We start from the raw sequence: 23,846 nt of genomic DNA, 5'->3' as shown, positions 1-23,846 counted from the left end.
TTGAAAAACGATAAAAATAACAAAAAAAAATCTTTTGTTTTTTGAAAATTTTACCGTACACTTAACATCTGATACAAAATCATAAACTCCTGGCTAGATACGCAATTGACAGAAATAAATTTTAAAAAGTTTTATTAGAAAACACTGAAACAATTTATCTCAAATTAACCAAATTAGTCATATAACTTATCCCTATATAAAGCGAAGTTGAAAGACATTTTTAGTTTTATGTGAGGGCATAAACGTTTTCACATGTGATATACCTCTAAAAATAGCCAGTAAAAAAATCGAAAGTATCATTGGGAAGCGTCAGAAAAACAACAGGAAACAAGTTTAAATTTTTTTTTCTGTTTTTTTTTCTCTTTTCATTCTCTGAAACACTATGCAAAGTACAAAAGATAAGTTTTGCGTCTTTCAACGTCATGTTTTGTGTCTTTCAGCGTCTTTCAGCGTCTTCCAGCGTCACTAAATTGCAAGTGTGAAACTATATTGATTTGATGTATACACCGTTTACGCTTTAATATGGCAAAACATATTGCGCCTTAATTGCACCAGTTACCCTTTTTAGCAACTTTCAAAAATAAGTTTATCAGAGGTTAAAAGGTTATATTTGTTTTTATGCTGGGCTCATCATATCATAACACTTCAGACTGCAGAAAAACATTCTGCTATGGCTACCTGGTTGACCGGTCAAACATTGTGTAGAAGAAAAACACCCCGAGACCAAGTATGCCTTCACTTTCTTCTAAAGTCACCAAAAAGAAGGCTTGCATCAGGCTGAAGCCTTCAAAGTTTCGACTGCTCTTTGACATATATGATGTAGATCTGAGTGATAGCAAGATCAAATTTCCAGAAAAAAATCAAGAAGCTAAATAAGTTTGTTTTAGAATTTAACTCCCACAAGCAATGTCAAGGACAAAATTATAAACTTTGAGTCAATATTAAACTATTTGAATCAGTTTGTTTGCTTTAGATCACTCCAATTCAAATACTGTATGAGCAACAATAAATTGCCGCTTACCGTTCGCTTTCATAAAAAAACTCGACGTTTTGCGCGGAAATTGGAGAGAAACGGTCGAAAATGGCCTAACCTCATAACTTTCCAAAAATATGTTGCAGATATAATATTTTTTGTTCAGACTTTCGTAGCGAAAGAAACGGAAAATTTGTGCTCGGAGTGCTTTTTTCTTCAGACAAATTTTGACTTTTTAACTAGCCATTTTTGAATAATTTTTTAAAAATCATTCAGAAAATATTGTTGTGCTGAGCTCAAATTTAAAAAAGGGTTTAAAGACTGCCGTTCTGGCCAACTTGGGACAATTAACGCGCGATATAATTCGCGCTATTAACGAGTGAGCGGAGATTTAATCAGTCTTAGAAATCGTTCCAAATTGGTTCAAGAAAGCTTGTTTACCATAATTGATTTGTTAATAGGAGCAAAATCTGTCGCTTTGTCCTGTATATGGCGTGTGAGGGATGATTTTCACAAAAATATCAAACTTTAAAAAAACGTTTGTTTTATTTAATAACATTTTTTTTCATGTTATTACTGCTCCATAGACCTAAAAAGCAATCGGAAATTTCAGGGCTTCGCCCTGATACGAGCAGTATGGTTTAACTTTTGATTTCAAGACTTATTAAAAACGTCAAAAATTTGTCAAAACAAGAATTCTTATTCCGTACTAATTTCGGAAAAGCGATTTAATCAGCAATACTATTTCTTCACACCTAGATACTAGAAACGAAATACTTTGATTTTCAGTATAATATGAGGACGTAATTAAAACCTGCACTCAGTAAAAAGAGAAAATAATCGATTATATTATAATTATAATCGTACTTTTAGCAAAATTTTAATTAATTAGTTGCGCCAATTTTAGATGCTTAAACGACTTATAATCCATTATTTTGATAATATTTTTGGTGACAATTTAATAAGTTAAAATCAATTATAATTAATTATCATTTTTCCGAAAATGTTTCATAATCTCTTCTAATCTCTTAATCTATTATAATAGATTATAATCCCGTTTTCTATCAAAATTTTTTTTTAAAAAGAAAAATGAAATTTAATGTATTATAATTTAGCTATTCTGCATGAAAACTCAAAAAAAAAATCAGTAAGAAATCAGTAATCCAGGGGCGGATATGAGGATCCCTGAAAAATAACGTCCGCCCCCCCCCCCCTAAATCCGTCCTTGCAGTAGACAGTAAGAAAGTAAACAGTAAACAGAAAGAAAAGACACCAACTGAAAAGCACACAAAACAAAACAAAATTAAAACGAAATGAACCGTTGACGTTTTTTGAGTAAAAATGGACTATAATCAAATAAAATGGATTGTGATTCAATAAAATTTCAGAAATAGTTTTTTCAAAAAATAATCTATTATAACGGGTTTTTTGTATCGAAAATAATCGATTATAACCTCTTTTTTTGAAATTTATGGAGACTGAGATTAAAAATCCATTATAATCAATTATTTTCTCTTTTGACTGAGTGCGGGAAAGGTAAAGGAACCGCAGTTTTCTTATCGGCTACTAAAAAAACCATTATGACAAACAACTACAATGTAAGTTCGTAGGTACACTTTTAAGGTAATATAATAGTAGACGGGATTTATATTAGTTAATTAAAGGGTGCCAAAAAACCTGTTGAATTATATTGATTAAGTTTCAATGTGTACAACTGAGATGCGCCTAGTAAAGTTTCTCAAGGAAGAAGTTGCTATGAATTCGGTGGCTGAAAAACTACTGAAGTTGTGGATGTTTTCAAACCAATATTTTACAGCAAAATGTGTTTCTTTTTGTTCTTTCTTTGATCTTCCACGCTTCCTGGTGACATCGAACTTTATATCGGCTCTGAGTGAATCGCCCTGTTTTCTTTTAGTCTTAAGGATTGAAAAAACCTTGGGATATCACAAATAATACTACTAATTGTATACCCCTCGCGAGCAATATGATCAATTGATTGGCGCACTGGTGATCTAGTAAAACCAGGGCCTACCTCTGATTTAGTTACCCTCAAGGATGAAATAGCTGATGTAACCTAATTTTCTAAGCTTAAGGGTACTTAAACTTCACCAAGTGTATTAGTTATAACTGGTTATTATTCTATTATACTCGTATTTTATTTGTTGGAGGAAAGGGAAGTTGATAGTTTATTTGGTCAATTGATCACTTTGGGCCAATAACTGTCAAATTTTAAGACTGAACTTACAATTCAATGTGCATATCAGAGCTGAAGATCAGATTACAAGCTCGGCTAATGTGAAGTAAAAAAAAAACGTAAAGACTGCTCGATATAAATGAATGACCCGAATAATTCGGCTGCCCTTTACCTGGACTCGACAATTTTTTGATTAAAAAATTAAATAAAATATCACGGGGTGATTAAAACGGCATAGAGAAAACGGCATAACTACCTTCAAGCATTCAAAAATAAGCATTCAAATGACCAACATCTTATAAATGGATTTAGTTGGTTGGGAAAACAAAGTGATATTAACAGTCAAGCACTACGAATCCGGTCATCAATTCAGGATAACGAATAGGCGCGCTTTACGCAAGTCTCCGCTTCGCTGGGATAGTCGGCTTAATTTTCGGATAAAATCTTACACCAATTTGGAAAAGTTCGCCAGACGTTGGCGCGACTGCGGTTATCATTTTTTCGCAGTTTATGCAGTTTGATTTTATAGTTCCGACTTTCGAAGAAAACGGAATTAATTTTTATGCATGGGTGGTTTTTTTTTCAGTCAACTTTCTGCCATCGAAAGAATAGTTTTAAACAAAATATTTTTGTGACCCGTTGAAGATATCGTCTTTGTAAAATCAATTTTAAAAGGTATTTTAGCTTCGTTAATTTATTGCAAAGTATTGGTATTTTGAAAAATGCCATTTGGCCATGCTCTGTGTTAATTTAAGCGCACTTTGAAATATTTATCCATAACCCTGAAAGCGTAACGCAAATTGTTTATGCGTGGCCAATTATCCCGCCCAACGAAAATGTTGCAAATTGGATTGAGGCTAGCTGATGGGTCGTATTAATTTTGTACGACTCAAAAATTCACTCTTTGATATGAAATAAGGGGCAATCGGAACATTCAGGGCTTTTCCCTGGTAAACGAGCAGTCTTGTTATAATTATTAAGAGAAGACTGAAATGCGTATGTTTTTGATTTATCTTCCTGTGGCACTTTGAGTGATGTTTGTCTGTTTCTGTTCTTTTGCATATGTTCTTTAGTCAAAGAACAAAGTACTTTAGTTAGAGAGGTGTTCTTATTGCCAGAATTTGACTGAGTAAATGAGCAAGGTTTCAGAAAAACGTAAAATTTGAGCTGATTTTAGTTTTGCAAGCTGAGTTGTTTTTTTTTTGCAATTTTTTATGTGAAAAAAAGGCTTCCAGCGTTATCAAAGTTTTTTCAAAACGTCCATAATTTTCTTCTAAAACAACCAAAAGCTTACAATTTTAAAATCCTCCGGACTTTGCAAAAAAATCCGAAATAAAATTTTTTTTATCAATTGAACTCAGGGTGTTGATTTTTTTGTGGGTATAAATTTTTGTAAATTCTAGTTATCTGAATCAACTGGTACAAAAACCCAGCCCAAGCAGAACTATTGTGTCATTTTGTTCAAAAGTCAGAACAAAAACCAATAACTTTTGAAATTTTCTGAGAATTTTTTGGGTAAAGAAACAAGGTTGCTTGTCTAAAGGCAAGCCCCTGAATGTTCCAACTGCTCGTCAACTTCTACGAAAGCAATTTTGATTTTTACAGAATGAAAATATTTAATTTTTTCTGAAAGTTTTTAGACCCATACGTTTTTTTTTGAAGAATAAAATGGTACATTTAACGTCTATTTTTGTATAAATCAGACCATACAGATCACCTCAAATCATTTTGAAGCCGTTGCTAAGCCGAATTAAACTGTCAGTCACGCGTTTCTAGCACAAAATTATATCAAGCTTACCTGATCTTCATTTTCCAAAACGAAACAGAGGCAAAATAAATTTATTTAGTTCAGCTCAAAGTATCAATGTTTTTCAGATGATGTTAAAAATTTTGATCGAAAAAAAGTTAGTTCAAAGTCGAAGTTAGAAAGCCAAAATAATAACAACGAGCAGAATACTTCCCTCTTTTCCTCGAAAGCCGCATCAATAAATTTGCGGCTTTGCTATTTTTCGAGACATTTTTGCATTCAGTGAATAGCCTGTTTATAATCAAGAAGAAAACTGGGCGGCGAAGCAACAACCACAAAAGGAAACCCACAATTAAACTGGCACGCGAACTTCGCCTTCTTTTGTTACTCAAAAATTACCAACTTGAAATTGCTGATAAGCTATTGATGATAATTATTGTTTAATTTAGCCCCCAGAATCGCGAAAGCCCTGATAAAAGAAACTGAATTCAGGCTCGCAGCTTCAATTTGAAAAATGCCTTTTTTATAGTTTCCTTTGCAGGCTTATTGAAGGAAAACATTAATAGTGCTTCATTCTTGTTTGAAATTGTCCATTGTGCTGTAAGAAATAAACAATTGGATTTTTGATCATACAATAACTTCTTTTAAAAAACTCAAAGCTCGTCATAAACGTCTTTTATTTTTACGAGAATATATATATTTTTTAAAATATTACCTATAATTGGAACTCAGTAAATCAAAAAGAAGAATGAATTTATACTTGAGCACTTCAATGGCATCAAAAAAACATCCATTTAGCAAAAATAAAAGCCCATTCCTTTATCGTCAACATCGGACGTATAAACTCAATCTTTGATTTGACTGAATATTTGTGATAATTTGTCTCGTGGAGACAAAGAAAAAACAAATAAGAAGTGAGGAAAACTGATCTCAACCAGTTGTGGATACTGTCTCAACCAGCTGCGGAGGAACGAAGAAGGGGATCAGACTTAACCCCATCCCCCATTATATACTATATCTACCCCTTAGAGTTTCTGATTTAGTTTGTGGTTTAAAAAATTAATAAAACTGCAAAAAATGCGAAGATTTTTTCAACTTTCGGAGACAACACCCCTCCAATTCGCTTCTCCACAAGCACTGTAAAATACTAAGTGATATTTTCTAAGTATACGAACTATTATTCGGCCCAAAAAGCGTTAATTTTGAGCTCAGAAATTCGATATTTCTATGGGATAGAAAATTCCGCAAAAACCAAATTAAAAAAATTATTTGTCTAAGAAAATACTCATAGTCGAAATATCCCATCACTTTAATCAAGAGTGGCAACAAACAACGCAAGGTTCTATAATTTCAGGAAGTTATATCCTTACGTTCAGCTAGAGTCTTATTGATCAACTTAGTTGAAAACAATTTTCTTTTAAAACCAAGACCCATATTGGCCCTCAGAATTTATTGTTCCTACTTTCAAAACGAAAGTAACGGAATATTTGTGCTCGGGGTGGTTTTTTTCTTCAGACAAATTTCGACTTTTTAGCTAGCCATTTTTGACGGAATTGTTTTTATATCATTGTTGTCCTGAGCTCAAATTTGAAAAGATATTTCACCTGTGATTGTTTTTCGTAAAGTTATGGGGGTTTAAAGATTGCCATTTCGGCCAATTTGGGACAAATAACGCGCGATACATTTCGCGCAATTAACGCGTAAGCGGAGAGTTAATCCGTCTTAAAATCGTTCCAAATTGGTTGAAAGAAGCTTGTTTGCCATAATTGGTTTGTTGCAAGGAGCTAAATCTATCTTTTTGTTTTTTAAATGGCGTGTGGGGGGGGGGATGATTTTCATGAAAAAGTTTCAAATTTTAGAAGAAAAAAATTTCATTATTACATTTATTACAATTTTATTACATTTAATTTTTTAATGTTATTACTGTTCCATAAAACCTTAAAAGGCAGTCGGAACAATCAGGGCTTTGCCCTGATACGAGCAGTCTTGTTCATTTTTAATAAGCCTATAGCGGCGATCCGATCGCTTAGCCGATTCAGCCTAAGTATCAACTCATCTGGTCTCATACAATTACACCATACACGCTCATACTTATTCAAAGTTTTACTCAATGGTTGCCTTAAGACCATTTTACAAAAGAAATGAAAATAAAAACTATTCGTTTTTCAAAATTAGTTATTTAAATCGGCCCTGAAAAAAGCCCCTGAAAAATTGACCTAAGGACACTAAACCCTAAAAAGTTGAAGTTTTGGACTGCAAACTATTGAGTTTAAGAGAACCCCATTTGAGTTTTACAAATGCAAGGTTTCCCGGGGTGATTAAAAAATTTAATCGAAATATCTTCAACGGCCATTTTCCTTATCAACGTTCTAGGCGCAATTTTTGTAAGTAATTAACTAAATAATTGGACACTTCAAGGTCGAGTCTTTCATTTTTGATGAAAAAAGTTTAAATATTAATTATACTCCAGTTTTTTTTCGGTCTGAACATCAACACAAAAATTCAATTGAAAAGCATTGAATATATATTTTTTTCATTTTTCTCTATTGTGTAATAGTAGAAAAAATCTGAATGCAATCTGTAAATATCATGTACACAAAAATTATCGATTTTAAATAAATAAATTGATTCAAATTGATCTCGAAATGATTGAAATAAATTTGTAAGCTACGATTTTGTATAAAACTAAATCGATTTTGCTAGCTTATCTCTATAAAATTGATTGCACATTTTTTCGGTACAGGACCTATCCATTCCATTCAGATGTTACCGAAAAACTTCGAAAACAAAATTGACAAAGAAATTTTAATCAAAGACACTTTATCTCCGAGAAATTTGTCATCAAAAAATTTTATATAGAATATCTTGATGAAGCTAACATGACAGCAGTGACACTTAATGACGGCAGAATTCAAACTAGCCCATCATTAAAGCTCTGGTTTGTTCGTTGTTCCAGCTTCCGGCATCGCCTAGAGTTTCTCGAGATTTTTGAAGAGATTTTTCAATTGTAATTATTTCTGTTACGTTATGGGAGTCTGAATGTGCGATTTTTGTTGATTTAGGATAATTATTGCGCGATCAAACGGGCACCATGTAGAACGTATAAGTTTTTAGCACAAATGATCTTGTCGAAAACTCCTAATGATGAAATGATTTGACTTTAAAAAAGTGTATCTTTTCATCGTAAAGTTTTGTTTGACTAAAACTGACTCCACAATTTTGTTTGACCAAAACTGACGTAAATATTTGAAGGTAGAAAAACATAAATTTTAAAGGGGTCAGATAGCTGAAAAAACTTTTGATCTTAGAGTTATACCGCAAGGAGTGTTCTTCGTATCAGAAACAAGGAAACGTCGTACCAAAACAACCTGACAAAATATTTAAAATATAGTAAGAATTTGAGCTTTATAGTACAATGGAAACCAACAACAATTAGACAACGTTTAAAACTTAGATTGAATTAACGCAAACTAGATAACGCTCTGAAAATGTACAATTAGTTTTTTTTCCGAGCAGACATAAGGTTTGAAACTGTTGTGTTAAAATGTTTTTTTTTTCAGTTTTTGTGAGCTTATGGTCATTCATTGCAACGAAAAATATTTTTGGTATATATTTTTTGCAAATTTGTTTGGTATTTCCAAAATTTGCAGCATTTCGTTTTGACCCGACGCTAGAAGACGTTGACTTAGTTAATTTCATGACATTTGTTACCATATCGGTTCTCTGAAGTTTTTATTCAAAAAAATAAGTCCAGTGTCTCGATAATCTCTTTTTTGATTTTAATAAACCTCTTTTTCTGTATTTAAGCCGAGATAAACCAGGTTATTGATTGTAGCGTGTGAGCTAATTGCAGGTTTAAGTTTAGTGTCAAGTACTAAAACAGGAATTAAGGGTAAGTTTTCATAGAGCATTAGTTTATGGCGTTATTATTTTAATTGGGAAACTTTTTGTCATGAATTTGAGTAGCAGAGGAGTGAAGTGACCAGGTAGAAAAATTAAGGTACAGAGATGAAGAGAATGGTCTTGCAATGTAGGAATGTAGGACACAGAATAAGTACATTTGAATATAGTTTTTTGAAAGATATCTATATATTTTTTGAGTGAACACGTAGGTATTGTTATGCTATGTTTAGAGGAAAAATTGGGTCGCGAAAATGATTAACTAAAAATATTCAGATAACCAGCAGAGAAAAATTTTTAGACTTCTGTTGAGTTCACAAAGTATGGCCAGAATATTCCACTATAACGGTTTTACGCAAGTTTTGATAGTCAACAATAGTGATAGTAAAAAGTGAAGAAAGACATAACAAATTAACTTTCGCCTTATGCTGTTTTTTTTCAAGATTGAAGATCGTCTATAACTTAATTAATACTCACTTGAAGTCAACAGAATCAAGCAAAAACCACTAATTGTACAGCTTTCTCAAAGCAAAAGAAATTTTACGGTTTCTAGATCAAGATTTGATACATTTTTTGATAGCAAGTTTCAAGCAAGTTTTGATAGTCAACAATAGTGATAGTAAAAAATGAAGAAAGACATAACAAATTAACTTTTCGCCTTATGCTGTTTTTTTCAAGATTGAAGATCTTCTATAACTTAATTAATACTCACTTGAAGTCAACAGAATCAAGCAAAAACCACTAATTGTACAGCTTTCTCAAAGCAAAAGAAGTTTTACGGTTTCTAGATCAAGATTTGATACATTTTTGATAGCAAGTTTCAAGCAAGTTTTGATAGTCAACAATAGTGATAGTAAAAAGTGAAGAAAGACATAACAAATTAACTTTCGCCTTATGCTGTTTTTTTCAAGATTGAAGATCTTCTATAACTTAATTAATACTCACTTGAAGTCAACAGAATCAAGCAAAAACCACTAATTGTACAGCTTTCTCAAAGCAAAAGAAATTTTACGGTTTCTAGATCAAGATTTGATACATTTTTTGATAGCAAGTTTCAAGCAAGTTTTGATAGTCAACAATAGTGATAGTAAAAAGTGAAGAAAGACATAACAAATTAACTTTCGCCTTATGCTGTTTTTTTTTCAAGATTGAAGATCTTCTATAACTTAATTAATACTCACTTGAAGTCAACAGAATCAAGCAAAAACCACTAATTGTACAGCTTTCTCAAAGCAAAAGAAATTTTACGGTTTCTAGATCAAGATTTGATACATTTTTGATAGCAAGTTTCAAGCAAGTTTTGATAGTCAACAATAGTGATAGTAAAAAATGAAGAAAGACATAACAAATTAACTTTCGCCTTATGCTGTTTTTTTTTCAAGATTGAAGATCTTCTATAACTTAATTAATACTCACTTGAAGTCAACAGAATCAAGCAAAAACCACTAATTGTACAGCTTTCTCAAAGCAAAAGAAGTTTTACGGTTTCTAGATCAAGATTTGATACATTTTTTGATAGCAAGTTTCAAGCAAGTTTTGATAGTCAACAATAGTGATAGTAAAAAGTGAAGAAAGACATAACAAATTAACTTTCGCCTTATGCTGTTTTTTTTCAAGAATGAAGATCTTCTATAACTTAATTAATACTCACTTGAAGTCAACAGAATCAAGCAAAAACCACTAATTGTACAGCTTTCTCAAAGCAAAAGAAATTTTACGGTTTCTAGATCAAGATTTGATACATTTTTTGATAGCAAGCTTCAAGCAAGTTTTGATAGTCAACAATAGTGATAGTAAAAAATGAAGAAAGACATAACAAATTAACTTTCGCCTTATGCTGTTTTTTTCAAGATTGAAATTCTTCTATAACTCAATTATTACTCACTTGAAGTCAACTGAATCAAGCAAAAACCACTAATTGTACAGCTTTCTCAAAGCAAAAGAAGTTTTACGGTTTCTAGATCAAGATTTGATACATTTTTTGATAGCAAGTTTCAAGCAAGTTTTGATAGTCAACAATAGTGATAGTAAAAAGTGAAGAAAGACATAACAAATTAACTTTCGCCTTATGCTGTTTTTTTCAAGATTGAAATTCTTCTATAACTCAATTATTACTCACTTGAAGTCAACTGAATCAAGCAAAAACCACTAATTGTACAGCTTTCTCAAAGCAAAAGAAGTTTTACGGTTTCTAGATCAAGATTTGATACATTTTGTCATATTTGTTCTTGTTTGAACAGCTTCCCTACACACCAAAACAACTTCAAAACTGGAAAAGTGAAATATGGATAAAAAACACCAAACTGGTCAAAATGGCTCCTTTGAAACACCTAAAATCTAACAATAAAAATTGACTCTTAAGTCTATTTATATTTATATAAATTGCTGAACTCCACTAAGTCATTTTTGAAGACTTTTGACCAAAAAATTGCATTTTTGGCGCCCGCTGCCCCTCAAAAATTGTATATATTGGCGCCAAATTTGCTTTCAGATAAATTTTAAAGAGGGTCAGCCACCATTGGATATCCTAAAATGGTGGGTCGAATCACAGAGAGGTTTAAAGGGCGTTAAAAGTTACAGGTTACAGGGAACATAAAGCAACATAAATAACGCACTCAAAGACTCAAAAACAGGATACGCTTGCTTTATAAATATCAAAAATCACCAATTTCCGATACAAATTTTGGCAAGGATCTATAAGGAAAAAACGTGATTGGATCATCGAAAAGCAAACTTTGAATATATTTAGCTCGTTATATTGTTAATAAAACACAAGTAATCAGTGATTCCGTGCCATATTTTAAAAAGAGCAATTGTTCGATGCTACATAGCTGTTGCTTACCTATTACATTTAAAATGAAAAGCATTGTTGCTACTAAATCTAAAATATTGAACTTTAGAAAAAAGTAATGATGGTAAATTTAAAACATGTCGAGCCTACCTGCCTAGCGGTCCAAACTATAGGGGAAGAAATAATATACTTGTTAATCAAACATCACTGGGTGCATTTGAGACTCAAAAGAAGAACAAAAGTCGTTCCAATTAGGAGAGACCAGTCCCCGAATCCAATGACCATCTAACTGGTCTTTGCCGCTAACGAGTATATGAAAAGTGCCAGAGGGTAGCTGTAGTAATATGATAACTGTAGTGACGTAGATTTCATTCTACTGAACTCACTTCAAAGAAATAATTAAAACTTCAGAGTTGTCAAAACCAATCAGAGTGAAAAAAATTGTTGGTTAATTTTTTGCAGGATTTCAACACACATTGATATCTATGCTAATTTTTGTGATGTTTTTCGGATTAAATGTTTCTTCGCCTTTTCTAGGTATGGTATTACATCTAAATTACCAGAGTAAATGACAGTTATATTAGTGCGCAATCATCTCGATTTCTCCTTAACGATTGAAAGAAATACCTAGGCGAGGATCTGTAACAATTTAATATAACATTTGAGCTACTTACTTTTTGTAGGAGGGGCGGATCTAGGATTTTTTCGAGGGGCGGGATTTTCATAAAATTTTCGAAATTTTGCCGACCTTTTTTTTAGATTGACCAAATCAAATTGATTTTCCAAGCTCTCGCAAATCACTAAAAATACCGTTTTTCTGCGCCGCATGTCAAAAATAAACATGTCAAAATAAGCGTTTTTAGGCATTTTTTGGAAATTTCGACCAAAAAGTTGCGTTTTTTCGGCGCGCGCTCCCCACTCAAAATTAGTATACATTGACAAAAAAATTTAGGCTCCGTCACCAAAAATGGATATCTCTAGATAGTACAAAGGGGGACCCTTTGAGTCGGCAGGGGGTCGAAACCCTGAGAAGAAGCGTCTGAACACCACCCCCCCCCCCCAATCCACCCCTGTTTTGCAGCAGGATACAAAACATACGCGTAGCTATGACCACTAACCAGAATTTAAAAGAGACAATTCGTCGAGAACCATAATTGAGTTGTAAATTCCGTTTTGTTTCAAGTGACAATCTCAAAAAATGCATCATTTCAATTGATGCAAGCACGCAGTTCAAAAGATTGTGGGTCGCTTTTCTGGAAGTTGTAAGACTCAATCGAAAACAAAAAGGTTGGGATGCGATTTTTACTAAATTCAATTACCGTCTGGACACAAATAAACAAAAACTCAGTAGCTCAAAAAGAGAACCAAGGTCGAGGTTCTGGTTTTATGATCAGACCACCGCGACCAAAGTTCGGCATTTTCAGACTTTGCGGACCGAGGCAATGTGTCCGCGACCGGCGCGACTGAAGTAAAGTTAGCCGCGACCAAAGAAAGGTTAACAGCGACCGGCGCGACCAAAGGAAAGTTATTCGCGGCGGTCAAAAAAGTAGTCTCGACGGTCAAAAAATTGGCCGCGGCATGGTCGAAAACTTAGTCCCGGCGGTACTAAAATTAGTCGCGGTGGTCAAAAAATTAGTCACGACGGTCAAAAAATTAGTCGCAGCGTTCGAAAATTTAGTGTATTTTTTAGTACTAGTACTCTTTGTTCGAAAAATTAGTACCAATTTTTCGACCGCCGCGACTAATTTTTGACCGCCGCGACTAATTTTTCAACCGCCACGACTAAAATTCGACCACCGCGACTAATTTTTCGACCATCGCGACCGAGATACGGTATTTCCAGAAATTGTCCCTACGAATTTTCGGTCGCGTAATTAAACTTAACGCGACCGACGAAGTCGAAAAATTAGTCGCGTACTCGACCCGGGCTGTAAGGATGAAATTGATACCGAAAGCTCAAGGAAAAGGGGATGAAAAAGGTAGCCAACAACTGGATTATGAAAATAGCCAAAAATCAATTTAATCAATTTGAATTTCTAAATTGTATCAAATATTTGAGACAGCCTTGTAAACCATTGAAGTAAATCATAGTAATTCAGCCAAATAAAAAACATGGTTGCAGGGCAATCAAGGTTTTTCAAAGTAGTGCTTTGCTTAAGTTCAGAAGTAATTTAACCAAAATTTCTTTAATTCTTTACAAAAATCACGATCTGACACAATTATCAGAGCTCTTATTTGTTCTTTCTCACAATGAGGTTCCATGAATAGTTTTCAATTATAGTGGGTTTGTATGAACGGTCCGCATAAAATTCTACTCAATGGATTATACTGGATTATTGTTCCGACTTTCGATACGGAAGTAACGGAATATTTGTGCTCGGGGTGGGTTTTTTTTTTCTTCAGACAAATTTCGACTTTTTAACTAGCCATTTTTGACGGAATTTTTTTATATCATTCAAAAGGTATTGTTGTCCTGAGCCAAAATTTGAAACGATATTTCAACTGTGATCATTTTTTTCCGTAAAGTTATGAGGCCTTAAAGATTACCATTTTGGCTAATTTGGGACAATTAACGCGCGATATATTTCGCGCTATTAACGCGTAAGCGGAGATTTAATCCGTCTTAGAAATCGTTCCAAGTTGGTTGAAAGAAGCTTATTTGCCTTAATTGATTTGTTACAAGCAGCTAAATCAATTCTTTTGTAGTTTATATGGCGTGTGGGGGGATGGTTTTTATGGAAAAAATTTAAAATTTTCGAAAATTTTTTTTTCCATTTTTTTACATTTAATTTGTTAATGAGATTTATTTATTACCGCTTCATAAACCTTAAAAGGCAGTCGGAACATTCAGGGCTTCGCCCTGATACGAGCAGTCTTGTAGTCATTAAGAATTAAATGCAATGTCTTATAATATTAGATATTCAAAACAAGAGCCTGTTTTATGTTTCAACTTATCATATAAACACAAAACTTGAGTTTTTTAATTGTGAAATAGAGACTTTCATTTGGCGAAAGCAAATTTTGAATAACTGTTGTTAAGTTTTCTTTTTTTTCCACTCCCCACATAAAACTAGGTCAAATTAAGCTCTTTTTCTTGTTTGAAAAATTATGAAAATCTGTGAGGCGTTGTAATTCCGGGTCTTATGCGTTAAACGGCCCAAAATTAGGAAAATAGTCAGAAATTTGATTTCAAATTGAAAACACGAAATCAACATACAATTACTTCAGTTATTATATATTATACGAGCCAATCAGGATTAATCTCAGTATCAATCGAAATGGCTGACCTAGTTGCTCGAATTTGATTGGCTAATATTAGCCAATCAGGATCAGTTTCAGTTTTAGTTTTCATTTTGCTTCAAATTTGATTTTTGGGCCGTTTAAAGCATAAGACCCGTAATTCCCGATAAGTACCAGCACTGGAGTTTCATTGATAATAATCGATTATATTGTTATTTTGTAGTCAGTATCAATAAAATTACAAAAGTAATCGATTAGAATCCATTAAAAATAGATTATAATCCTAATATTTTTTATATTAATAAAATCTATAATAATTAATTATAATCGATTATAATCCATTTAAAATGGATTAGAAACATAATATTTTTTTATCAATATAATCAATTGTAATCGATTATAATGGATTTTTTGAGAGTTTATTGGTGAGTTTTGCAAATTTTGCAAGTTATCCGACTTCCCACTTCCTGTTTAGTGCAGTTGCTATGGGTTGGGTATCATAAACTTAATTTTTTTACATAAGATTTTAAATATTTAAATTTCTCTACTTTTTCAATTTGGTTTTTGCAGTTTAACATTTCATTCGACTGCTATTTTTTTACCGTCGCCATAGTAAAAGTTACCATTCGGCCACTACCCCCCCCCGCCTGCTGCCCCTCCTCCGCCTACTACCCATCTCTCTCCTCTCACTTGAATGAGGGAGGGGGTATTTAATGGTTGAAGGCGGAGAGGATGGGAGTAGAAGTGGGAGGGGGTGGTCGAAACCCGGGGGATGGGGGGGGGGGGGGTGGTGTAAAACGTGTAGATGAGGTGGTGGTAGGGAAGGTGGTGGGTGTAAAACGTGGAGGGATAAATTAGGGGTAAGGGTGGTAAACTTGGAGGGGTTGGTTTAGGAAGGGGGACAAATTTTTCAAATTGAAGGGGGGAGGGGGTGTTTTTTTTTAGGTTAGAGATGAACATGTTTGTTCGGGTTCTAAATTTGCAGAACATTCCAAAGGTTTCAAGATTTTAATTAGTTGTAAACAATTTTCAGCAGAAAAAAAAATCGATTTTCATGGATTTTTGTGACCTAAGAAAATCGCTTATATTGTCAAAAGAATCGATTATAATTAATTTTTAAATAGTGAAACTAACTGATTAGAATCCCCTAAAAATCCATTTTTATGGTTGGTTGGGTCATGAAAATCGATTATATGGGTTGAGCTTTCTGTCGATATAATCCGTGATAATCAATTTTTTCCCATGAAAATCGAGTTCGGGTAAGGCGTTGCAAGCAGTGTTGACCATTTTAAACGGAGATTTAAACAGAGTTTAAACTGCGTTTAAACTGAATAGGTTAAACTTACTCCAAAGTGGTTGCAATAGTTTAAACTAATTAGTTTAAACTGCCGTTTAAACGAATTGTCAAATTGAAACGCTCATCATTCATAGCCATCCAATGAGTAATCGCCACGCTAACAGTTGTTCACATAAATCTGGCGCCACGTTTGCAGTGTGGAATTCTGTTAACTGCTTTCGTTTTGTATCACTGTGATTCATATTCTGAGCTCATTTTTCACATTGCATTTCTTCGATTGGTTTATGATTCTAAGTTCCAGAAAACTCAAGATGGAAAATGGCAAAGCCTTTTATGTCAACAAGTTCTTCCTGGGATGAAGGCGTCCAATTTTTTGAGTCACGCGAAAGATCACATTGAGAATGCTTGCCCTATTCCTGCCAAAAGAATTGCCACAACATGTCATGCTTTAACCCTGGAGACTGAACTTGAAACTTTTTTGCAAACAATTGATGACCAAACTTGTGCATTTGACTTTTTCAAATCACATATAAACCAGAAGTCATTTCCAAGACTCTCAGAAGTTGCTAGGTTTGTGCTGGGAATTCTACCTTCTCCTGCCGTGTGTGAACAGAACTTTTCTCGGGCTGCTATTCTCACAGAAAATCGCAGAAACAAACTCTCAATGCTGTCTGTGAAGAACCGTTTAATTCTCTCATAGATTGTTGATGCTTAAAAATGATAGTTAAATTTAGTGATAGTTTAAACTGTGTTTAAATTTAGCGATCCCAGTTTAAACGGGAAATCTCAGTTTAAAAAAATTTAAATGGTCAACACTGGTTGCAAGAGCGCGTGGGTAGTTGATGGGAAAGGTAAGGGTGATAAAATGTGAGAAATTGGGGTGTTCAATTGAGGTGTTAAATTCGGTTGAGTGATCCCAAAGTGATTTTTTAATCATTAATTATGCCGATGTTTTGGAATACGAAAATTGGTTGTGATCAGTTACTACCCATGGAACCACAGTGAGGGTTCTTTCTGATTAAAGTATCGAAGCTTGAAGGCTTTTAATCAAATCGTGCAATACAACATTGTCTGTGAATTAGATTATTTGCAATAAATTTGATTCATTTCAATGCATTGGACATAAAGTAATAAACCTAAAGGATTGGGTGTGTTTTCCAATAAAGCTTGAACTACAAAATAACCGTTTTTTAGAAGACAGACTAGAAGCTTAAACTTTTCATACAATTTTTATTGTATCTTGTTTCTTGTTTTTCTATGGGAAACATTCGATACTTTATTCGGAAAACTTATGAACGGTTTATCGGCAATCATCGCAATGAGTTCCTTAAAATTTTAGTTTAAGCCACGGAAATCATTTTTCTGAAACACCGTAACAAACGCAAAATAAAACATGACTGCTCGTATATCAGACAGAGCCCTGAATGTTCCGACTGTCCCTTACTTCATATCGAATAGTTTGTGGGAAAAGAAAACATTGAAAATCTATAAATTTGAACAAAATCAAAAGGTGAAAGTTTGAGTCGTATGAACTTAAAACGGCCGATTAGCTAAATTCAATTCAAATTCGAACAATTTTGTTGTGCTGGATAGTTCGCCACGCATAAACAATTCGCGTTACGCTCTCAGCCCTATGCATAAACTCTTTATAATTTAGTCCAGATTATGGCCAATTTGCCAATTTTCAAAGTACTAAAACTTTGCAAAAAATTATAGGAGGTAAAACATCTTTTAAATTTGAACTCAAAAAATTGACATCTTCAATGGGGTATAAAACGTTTTGTTGAAAACTATTATTCCGATCGGGGAAACTTGAGTGAATAAAATAACACACCGAGCATAATTATTCCGTTTTCTTTGAAAGTAGGAACAACAAGACTGCTCGTATCAGGGCGGAGCCCTGAATGTTCCGACTGCCTTTTGAAGTCTATGGAGCAGAATTAACATGGAGAAACTAAAAGTAATAAAATGAAATTAAAAAAATATGTATTTAAAAAATGAGAATCTTAGTAAAAATCATCTACCCAAACGCCATAAAAAGTACAAAGTGATAGATTTTCCTACCAGTAACAAACCAATTATGGCAAATAAGCTTCCTTCAACCAATTTGGAACGATTTCTAAGACCAATTAAATCTCCGCTTGCACGTTAATAGCGCGAAATACATCGCGCGTTAATTGTCCCAAATTGGCCAAAACGGCAATCTTTAAGCCACATTACTTTCGGAATAACTATCAAAGCTGAAACATTTTTAAAAATTCAAGCTCAGGACAACAATACCTTTTGAATGTTTTTTAAAATTTCTGTCGAAAAAGGCTGGTTAAAAAGAAGTCGAAGTTTGTCTGAAAAAAAACCACCCCGAGTAACGGACCCCGAAAATAATCCGTTAGTTTTTTTGATACCGATTGGCAACAAAAATACTATAACACGAGAGATACCATTGTGGTTTTACACTTTTTGCGGACGGAAAGAGTTTCAATTTTGATGATAAATCAAAATTTAATTCATTAAGCTATAGCACACGTGATTGCAAATTATTTGAATAATCCTGAGCAGCAATTGATTGAAACAGCCTTTCATACTACAAATTGAAACATGAAACAAATTTCATGTTTTTTGTTTCTGAAAAGCTCAATTTTTGGATCAAGTTATGCCAATTTTCAAAGTTTTTAATATTTCAATTAATTATTAAATTTCGAAATGGTGCTGAAAGCTGATTAGATTTTTGCATGTAGCCAATCAAATTGAAGCAAAATAGTTTCAGTTCAGGATGTTGAAGTTTTTCTAAGCGGAATAGTTAAAAAGACCCAACTTTTGTAGCACACAGCAATTCACTTTTTTATGTATCAGAATTATTGTTCCGAATTTCGTAACGAAATTAACGGACTAGTTGGGCTCGGGGTAGTTTTTTTTTCTTCGGACAAAATTCAACTTTTAACTAGCCATTTTTGACGGAAATTTTTATCATTCAAAAGCTACAGTTTTCCTGAGATTTAGTTTGAAAAAATTTATAGATATTTCACCTCTGATCATCTTTCGGAAAATTGTAGGGTTTAAAGATTGCCATTCTGGCCAACTTGGGACATTTAACGCGCGATATATTTCGCGCTATTAACATGCGATACATTTCGAGCTATTAACGTGTAAACGGAGATTTAGTTCGTCTCAGAAAACGTTCCAAATTCGTTGAAGGAAGCTTATTTGCAATATTTGATTTGTTACTGGCAGCAAATTATATCACTTTGTACTATAATTTGTACTATATATGGCAAATAAAATTATTTAGTTTTTAATTGTTAATTGTAGTGAAGGACGAGCGATGTAGTTTTCTTTGGAAGTTGCGTGCAGTGACTTCTTGGAGAGAGGAGAAGTGTGATTGTTTGTGTTAGACCGAGGAAGATTGTTTTGTTCGTGTTTCAAGATGGGTCTCGTTGATCGTGGTAGTCTTGGGTGATTGTGTCAAGGCTTCTGATCGATGCAATGATGTATCGATTTCGTTAAGTTTCGAGCGAGACTACGTGCAGGGTGAAGGGTGATACGAGCATTTTTGTTCTGATTTTAATTTTATTTTTTTAATTTTTTTTTCTGATTTTAGTAAAAACTCGGAAAACACTTGTATTCTAAATATGATTTAGCACGTTTCTGATTGGTACATTTTATTTGCCAATCTTTTTTTGGATTAGATATAATATATATATATATATATATATATATATATATATATATATATATATATATATGTATATAATTGATATTTTTGATTTTCCAAATACGCTTTGTGAGACACGCCTCCTGGCCGATGTTATAGCAAAGCAAGTATCTCTGTATTTGAAAGCTTAAGCTTCTTTCACGTTTTGGCTCTTATCCACTAAACGGCTCAAAAACAGTTTTTGTACTTCTTGAATAGAACTTTTTGTGGTTGAATCCGATTCGCTAATTAACTAATCAAAATGAATTATGGATTGACTCGAAATTAACTTGATTCTTTGACAAAACTCTCAATTTTGGGCAATTTCATTTAATGTTCTCAATTGTTAAAATGTCGATTAGAACTCCTGGCCGTGTTGTTTGACGCTGATTGAAGAGAAAATCAGCCAATCAGATTCGACCGAACAAATTTCTGCTCAAGATATAGAATGTTGATTTTAGGGCGTTATGTGTACAATGATGTAAATTATCAGGAAAAAACAAAAGAAAATTGAAATTTAATACACGTTTTTCTCAAATTGGGTTATTTTTACACAAAAATGATAAAGACTAGTCTTGCTCAATTATTATAAAAACTGAATAAACTGCATTTTTTTTGTGAAATTAATTTCCAAAATTTACTACAAATCGAACGTTTTTGGCTTTTTTAGTCAATCAAAAAGTGCTCAAAACACATTTGTTCAATTACAGATATGATATTAGGAATGATTCTTACAAAAGTTTGCATCTAGAGTAATTAGACCATGAAAAGCATTTTTGGTCTTTCTATTTAATGAGTTATGACCTATTGGTTATACTCATAGAGTAATTTCAGATAAGGTACACCGTCTGCTCTTCACGCTATCTTATTTTCGGCCGGATAGATTCGTGTAACTTCTTAGTCAAAAACCGATCTTAATCTTAGTCTTATATCTCCTAGTCTCAACAGAATTAGTGTAAAATGGTTTATGCGAGTTAGTTCTTGGAGTTTATCCAGAAGAAGAACAACTGTATTCAAAGATTTTTTCAAATTGTTCTGTTGCTGAAACTACAAGTAGTTTCAGCACATACAAATAAGTCTCATTGTTAGTGATAGAATATGATTTATTAGTTAGTAATATTTTATAGTTGTTCATTATCAATTGGTTTATAAATACTAGTTTAGAACTGGTTATACCCATCCGGGGTTCAGAGAGTTTTTAGTTTTTAATTGTTTATTGTAGTGAAGGACGGGTGATGTAGTTTTCTCTAGAAGTTGCGAGCAGTGACTTCTTGGAGAGTGGAGAAGTGTGGTTGTTTGTGTTAGACGGAGGAAAATTGTTTTGTTCGTGTTTCAAGATGGGTCTCGTTGATCGTGGTAGTCTTGGGTGATTGTGTCAAGATTTCTGATCGATGCAATGATGTATCGATTTCGTTAAGTTTCGAGGGAGACTACGTGCAGGGTGAAGTTTGACATTTCCGTGTGAATTGCCAAGTGACTAGAATCGGTATGTGTAATCAACAACGAGATGGCCATTCGTCTGGTTCAAAAGGTTTCCTTTGCTGTGGTGTTGAATCCATACTTAAAATCCTTTGAGGGTAGTGACTTTGGTAGCAAATCAAATAGACTTGCCGTTGCAGAGCTGGAATGTAGTTGGGTTGTCATCTTCTTTGCTGCTCGTTCCTTGGGCTCTTAGAAATCTTTACATACTGCATTTACATAATTACTTCTTGTTAGTTGAGTTTTAGTTATGATTTATTGTTAATTTTTATCACAAAAGCGTTTTTATTTTACTTTGGTTATTTTTAAAGGGTCACTCACACTAGAGCAACTCTCAGCAAAAATAGAGTGTAGGTCACAAAGCGTGGTTGTAGCGCGGTGGGTTATGCCGGCTATAGAGCATGCTCAGGACGTCCCTCTGGTTGGTGAAGCCAGGAAAGCGCTATGTTTTTATGGTCTCATTGTGCAGAGTCTCTTGATTTGTTCAACCTTTTGTTACATTTTATTACGTGTTTCTCTCTTTTTTGTTTTGGTTGTGTCATGTTCTCAAAAATAGATTTGTTCAACTTTTTGGGTTTTATTTGGTTTTAGTAAAACATGAAAGTGGTTTTCGAAAGAATAATTTATTCAGTTTCAATCTGGTTTTAATCTGGTTTCTTTCTTAGTCATGCTATTAGTTTGTGTTTTTGTGGCGTTAGTAAGCTATGTTGGTTACTTCAATTCACTATATATTTTCTTCCAACTGGGTTAAGAGAAAAATTGAAACGTGTGAAAACAAGTTAGAGCTCTTATCAGTAAAATTTAAAAGTTGAAATTCATTGATTAAACAATTCTTCCTGGGCAAACTGTGCGATATTGGAAAGAATGTTAGATTTATGGGCGGGTGGAGGATTTACATTTATAAAAGAAGCGTCCTGTAAAAAGGTTATTACTCCTTAACTTATTTGCAGTTTTTTATGAATCTACAACATAGAAATATTAATTTTACTGCTATGGAAGTTTAGATTTATGAAACTACCTCTATGTAAAGGTAAATTTTACTGGTTTAATGAAATAATGCAATTGTTAAATTGAATTTAGTAAGTTTATAGAATACAGTTTACATTTTTTATTCAATTTTACTTGTTTTAGATGATTGAGTGGTAAAAACTAAAAAAAGAAAAAAAAGACATTTATAAAGAATGGCTAGTTGTGTTTGAAATTTATTTGTTTTAATTACTTAATTTTGCTTACGAAGGGTAGTCGTCGGCAAAAAATCTATTTGGGAAACTGATGCGAATTATGTCTGATGATGTGGGGAGTTTAGCAAGCATGCGGATGAAGTATTTAGTTTGGAGGAGAAGCCATAAAAGCTCGCATGCTGTGATGATTTTGTGCTCTTCAGTATAAAGTGAAAATTTATGCGTTGTGTTTTGAATTAGGTTATGAAGCTTGTGGTTATGTTTAGTGTGCTGGATATTTTCAAGAATTTAGACTTCGACGGGCTGTATATATTCGTGGGGGACAATTAGTGGGCGGGATTCTTCAACATTAGAACATATGGTTAGTGGTCAGAATATACACCTTTGTCTTATGGGGTCGTAGTTTCGAATAATGCCTTGCATATTAGTATATTTTAAACATTAACTGTAGTTTAAGAAGAACGGTGAGGTACATTTAGAGTTAAAAAATGTGAATCTGAGTTGTGGGTTTCGTGATGGTGTATTTGTTTTTTAGTGGTGTTGAATAAATTTATAATAAGTGTGTGTGTGAGTTTGTTTGATGAGAAACATTGTTTGATATCAGCTGTGTAAGTCACGTTCTTTTGGTGTGAGAAAATTGAAAGTTAGTGAGAAATGATTAAGTTTGTTAAAATAAGAATCAAAGGCTTTGGTGTCTCGGAGTGCTGTAGAAATAATATTATCATATTTTTTTCATGCAGTTAATGACAAATACATATTGTGATTTTATGAAACATTTCTCAATTAGTTGGGATTTATTATTTTTGTCGTCTTCTAAGAATGTATCGTCCATATAACGTGCAACAGCGGGATCATAGTGGATAATTGAGAATCGGTTTGCTTTCTGTGCAACAAACCTTTTTAATGTTTGCGTTAGTCCTATGGTTGTGAATTGTTTTTCATGAAGTGCTGTGGTTAGGTGATGTAGTCGAGTTTGACATAATTCATTGTTTTTTGGGTTATTGTATAATAGAAGTGAAAATGGGTTAGTGAAATGGTAGTATGATGTCCATGAGAGTGTGGGAAACAGGTTATAATCGTCAACGTAAGTTTGTTCGTCGTTGTTAGTGGTCTGATAGTAAGTATGTTGTAGAAAGAATGGTAAGCCCATTTGTAAAAAAAACCTTTAGTGTTTGTTTGGAGTGGGTGAACGGAAAACAAACGAGGTGGTCGGGGGTGGTGAAGCATTTGGGTATTGGGATGCTTTCGTTTAAATACTCGGTGCGCTCTAATTTCTTCAATTGTGGATGCTGGGTTAGAGGATTCGGATGATGAAATGGATTGCAATAAGTGATGAATTGTTAGTGCGTTAGGGTT

At 33.4% G+C, this 23,846-nt stretch overlaps 1 protein-coding gene across 1 annotated transcript in view; it reads right to left on the bottom strand.

Annotated features, from left to right (window-relative positions):
• Positions 1-1,935, bottom strand: part of LOC134842977 (isocitrate dehydrogenase [NAD] subunit gamma, mitochondrial-like) — a 342,547-nt gene extending 340,612 nt beyond the window's left edge. Inside the window, exon 1 of the mRNA XM_063859527.1 lies at positions 1,930-1,935. The gene's annotated coding sequence lies outside the window, so the exon portion shown is untranslated. The remainder of the gene's footprint in view (positions 1-1,929) is intronic.
• Between the last annotated feature and the right edge of the window lie 21,911 nt (positions 1,936-23,846).

This window comes from Symsagittifera roscoffensis, chromosome 3, assembly GCF_963678635.1.
Source record: "Symsagittifera roscoffensis chromosome 3, txSymRosc1.1, whole genome shotgun sequence".
Taxonomy (NCBI): domain Eukaryota; kingdom Metazoa; phylum Xenacoelomorpha; order Acoela; family Convolutidae; genus Symsagittifera; species Symsagittifera roscoffensis.
The sequence above is the reverse complement of the archived record's forward strand: the minus strand, read 5'-3'. Positions and strand labels throughout refer to the sequence as shown.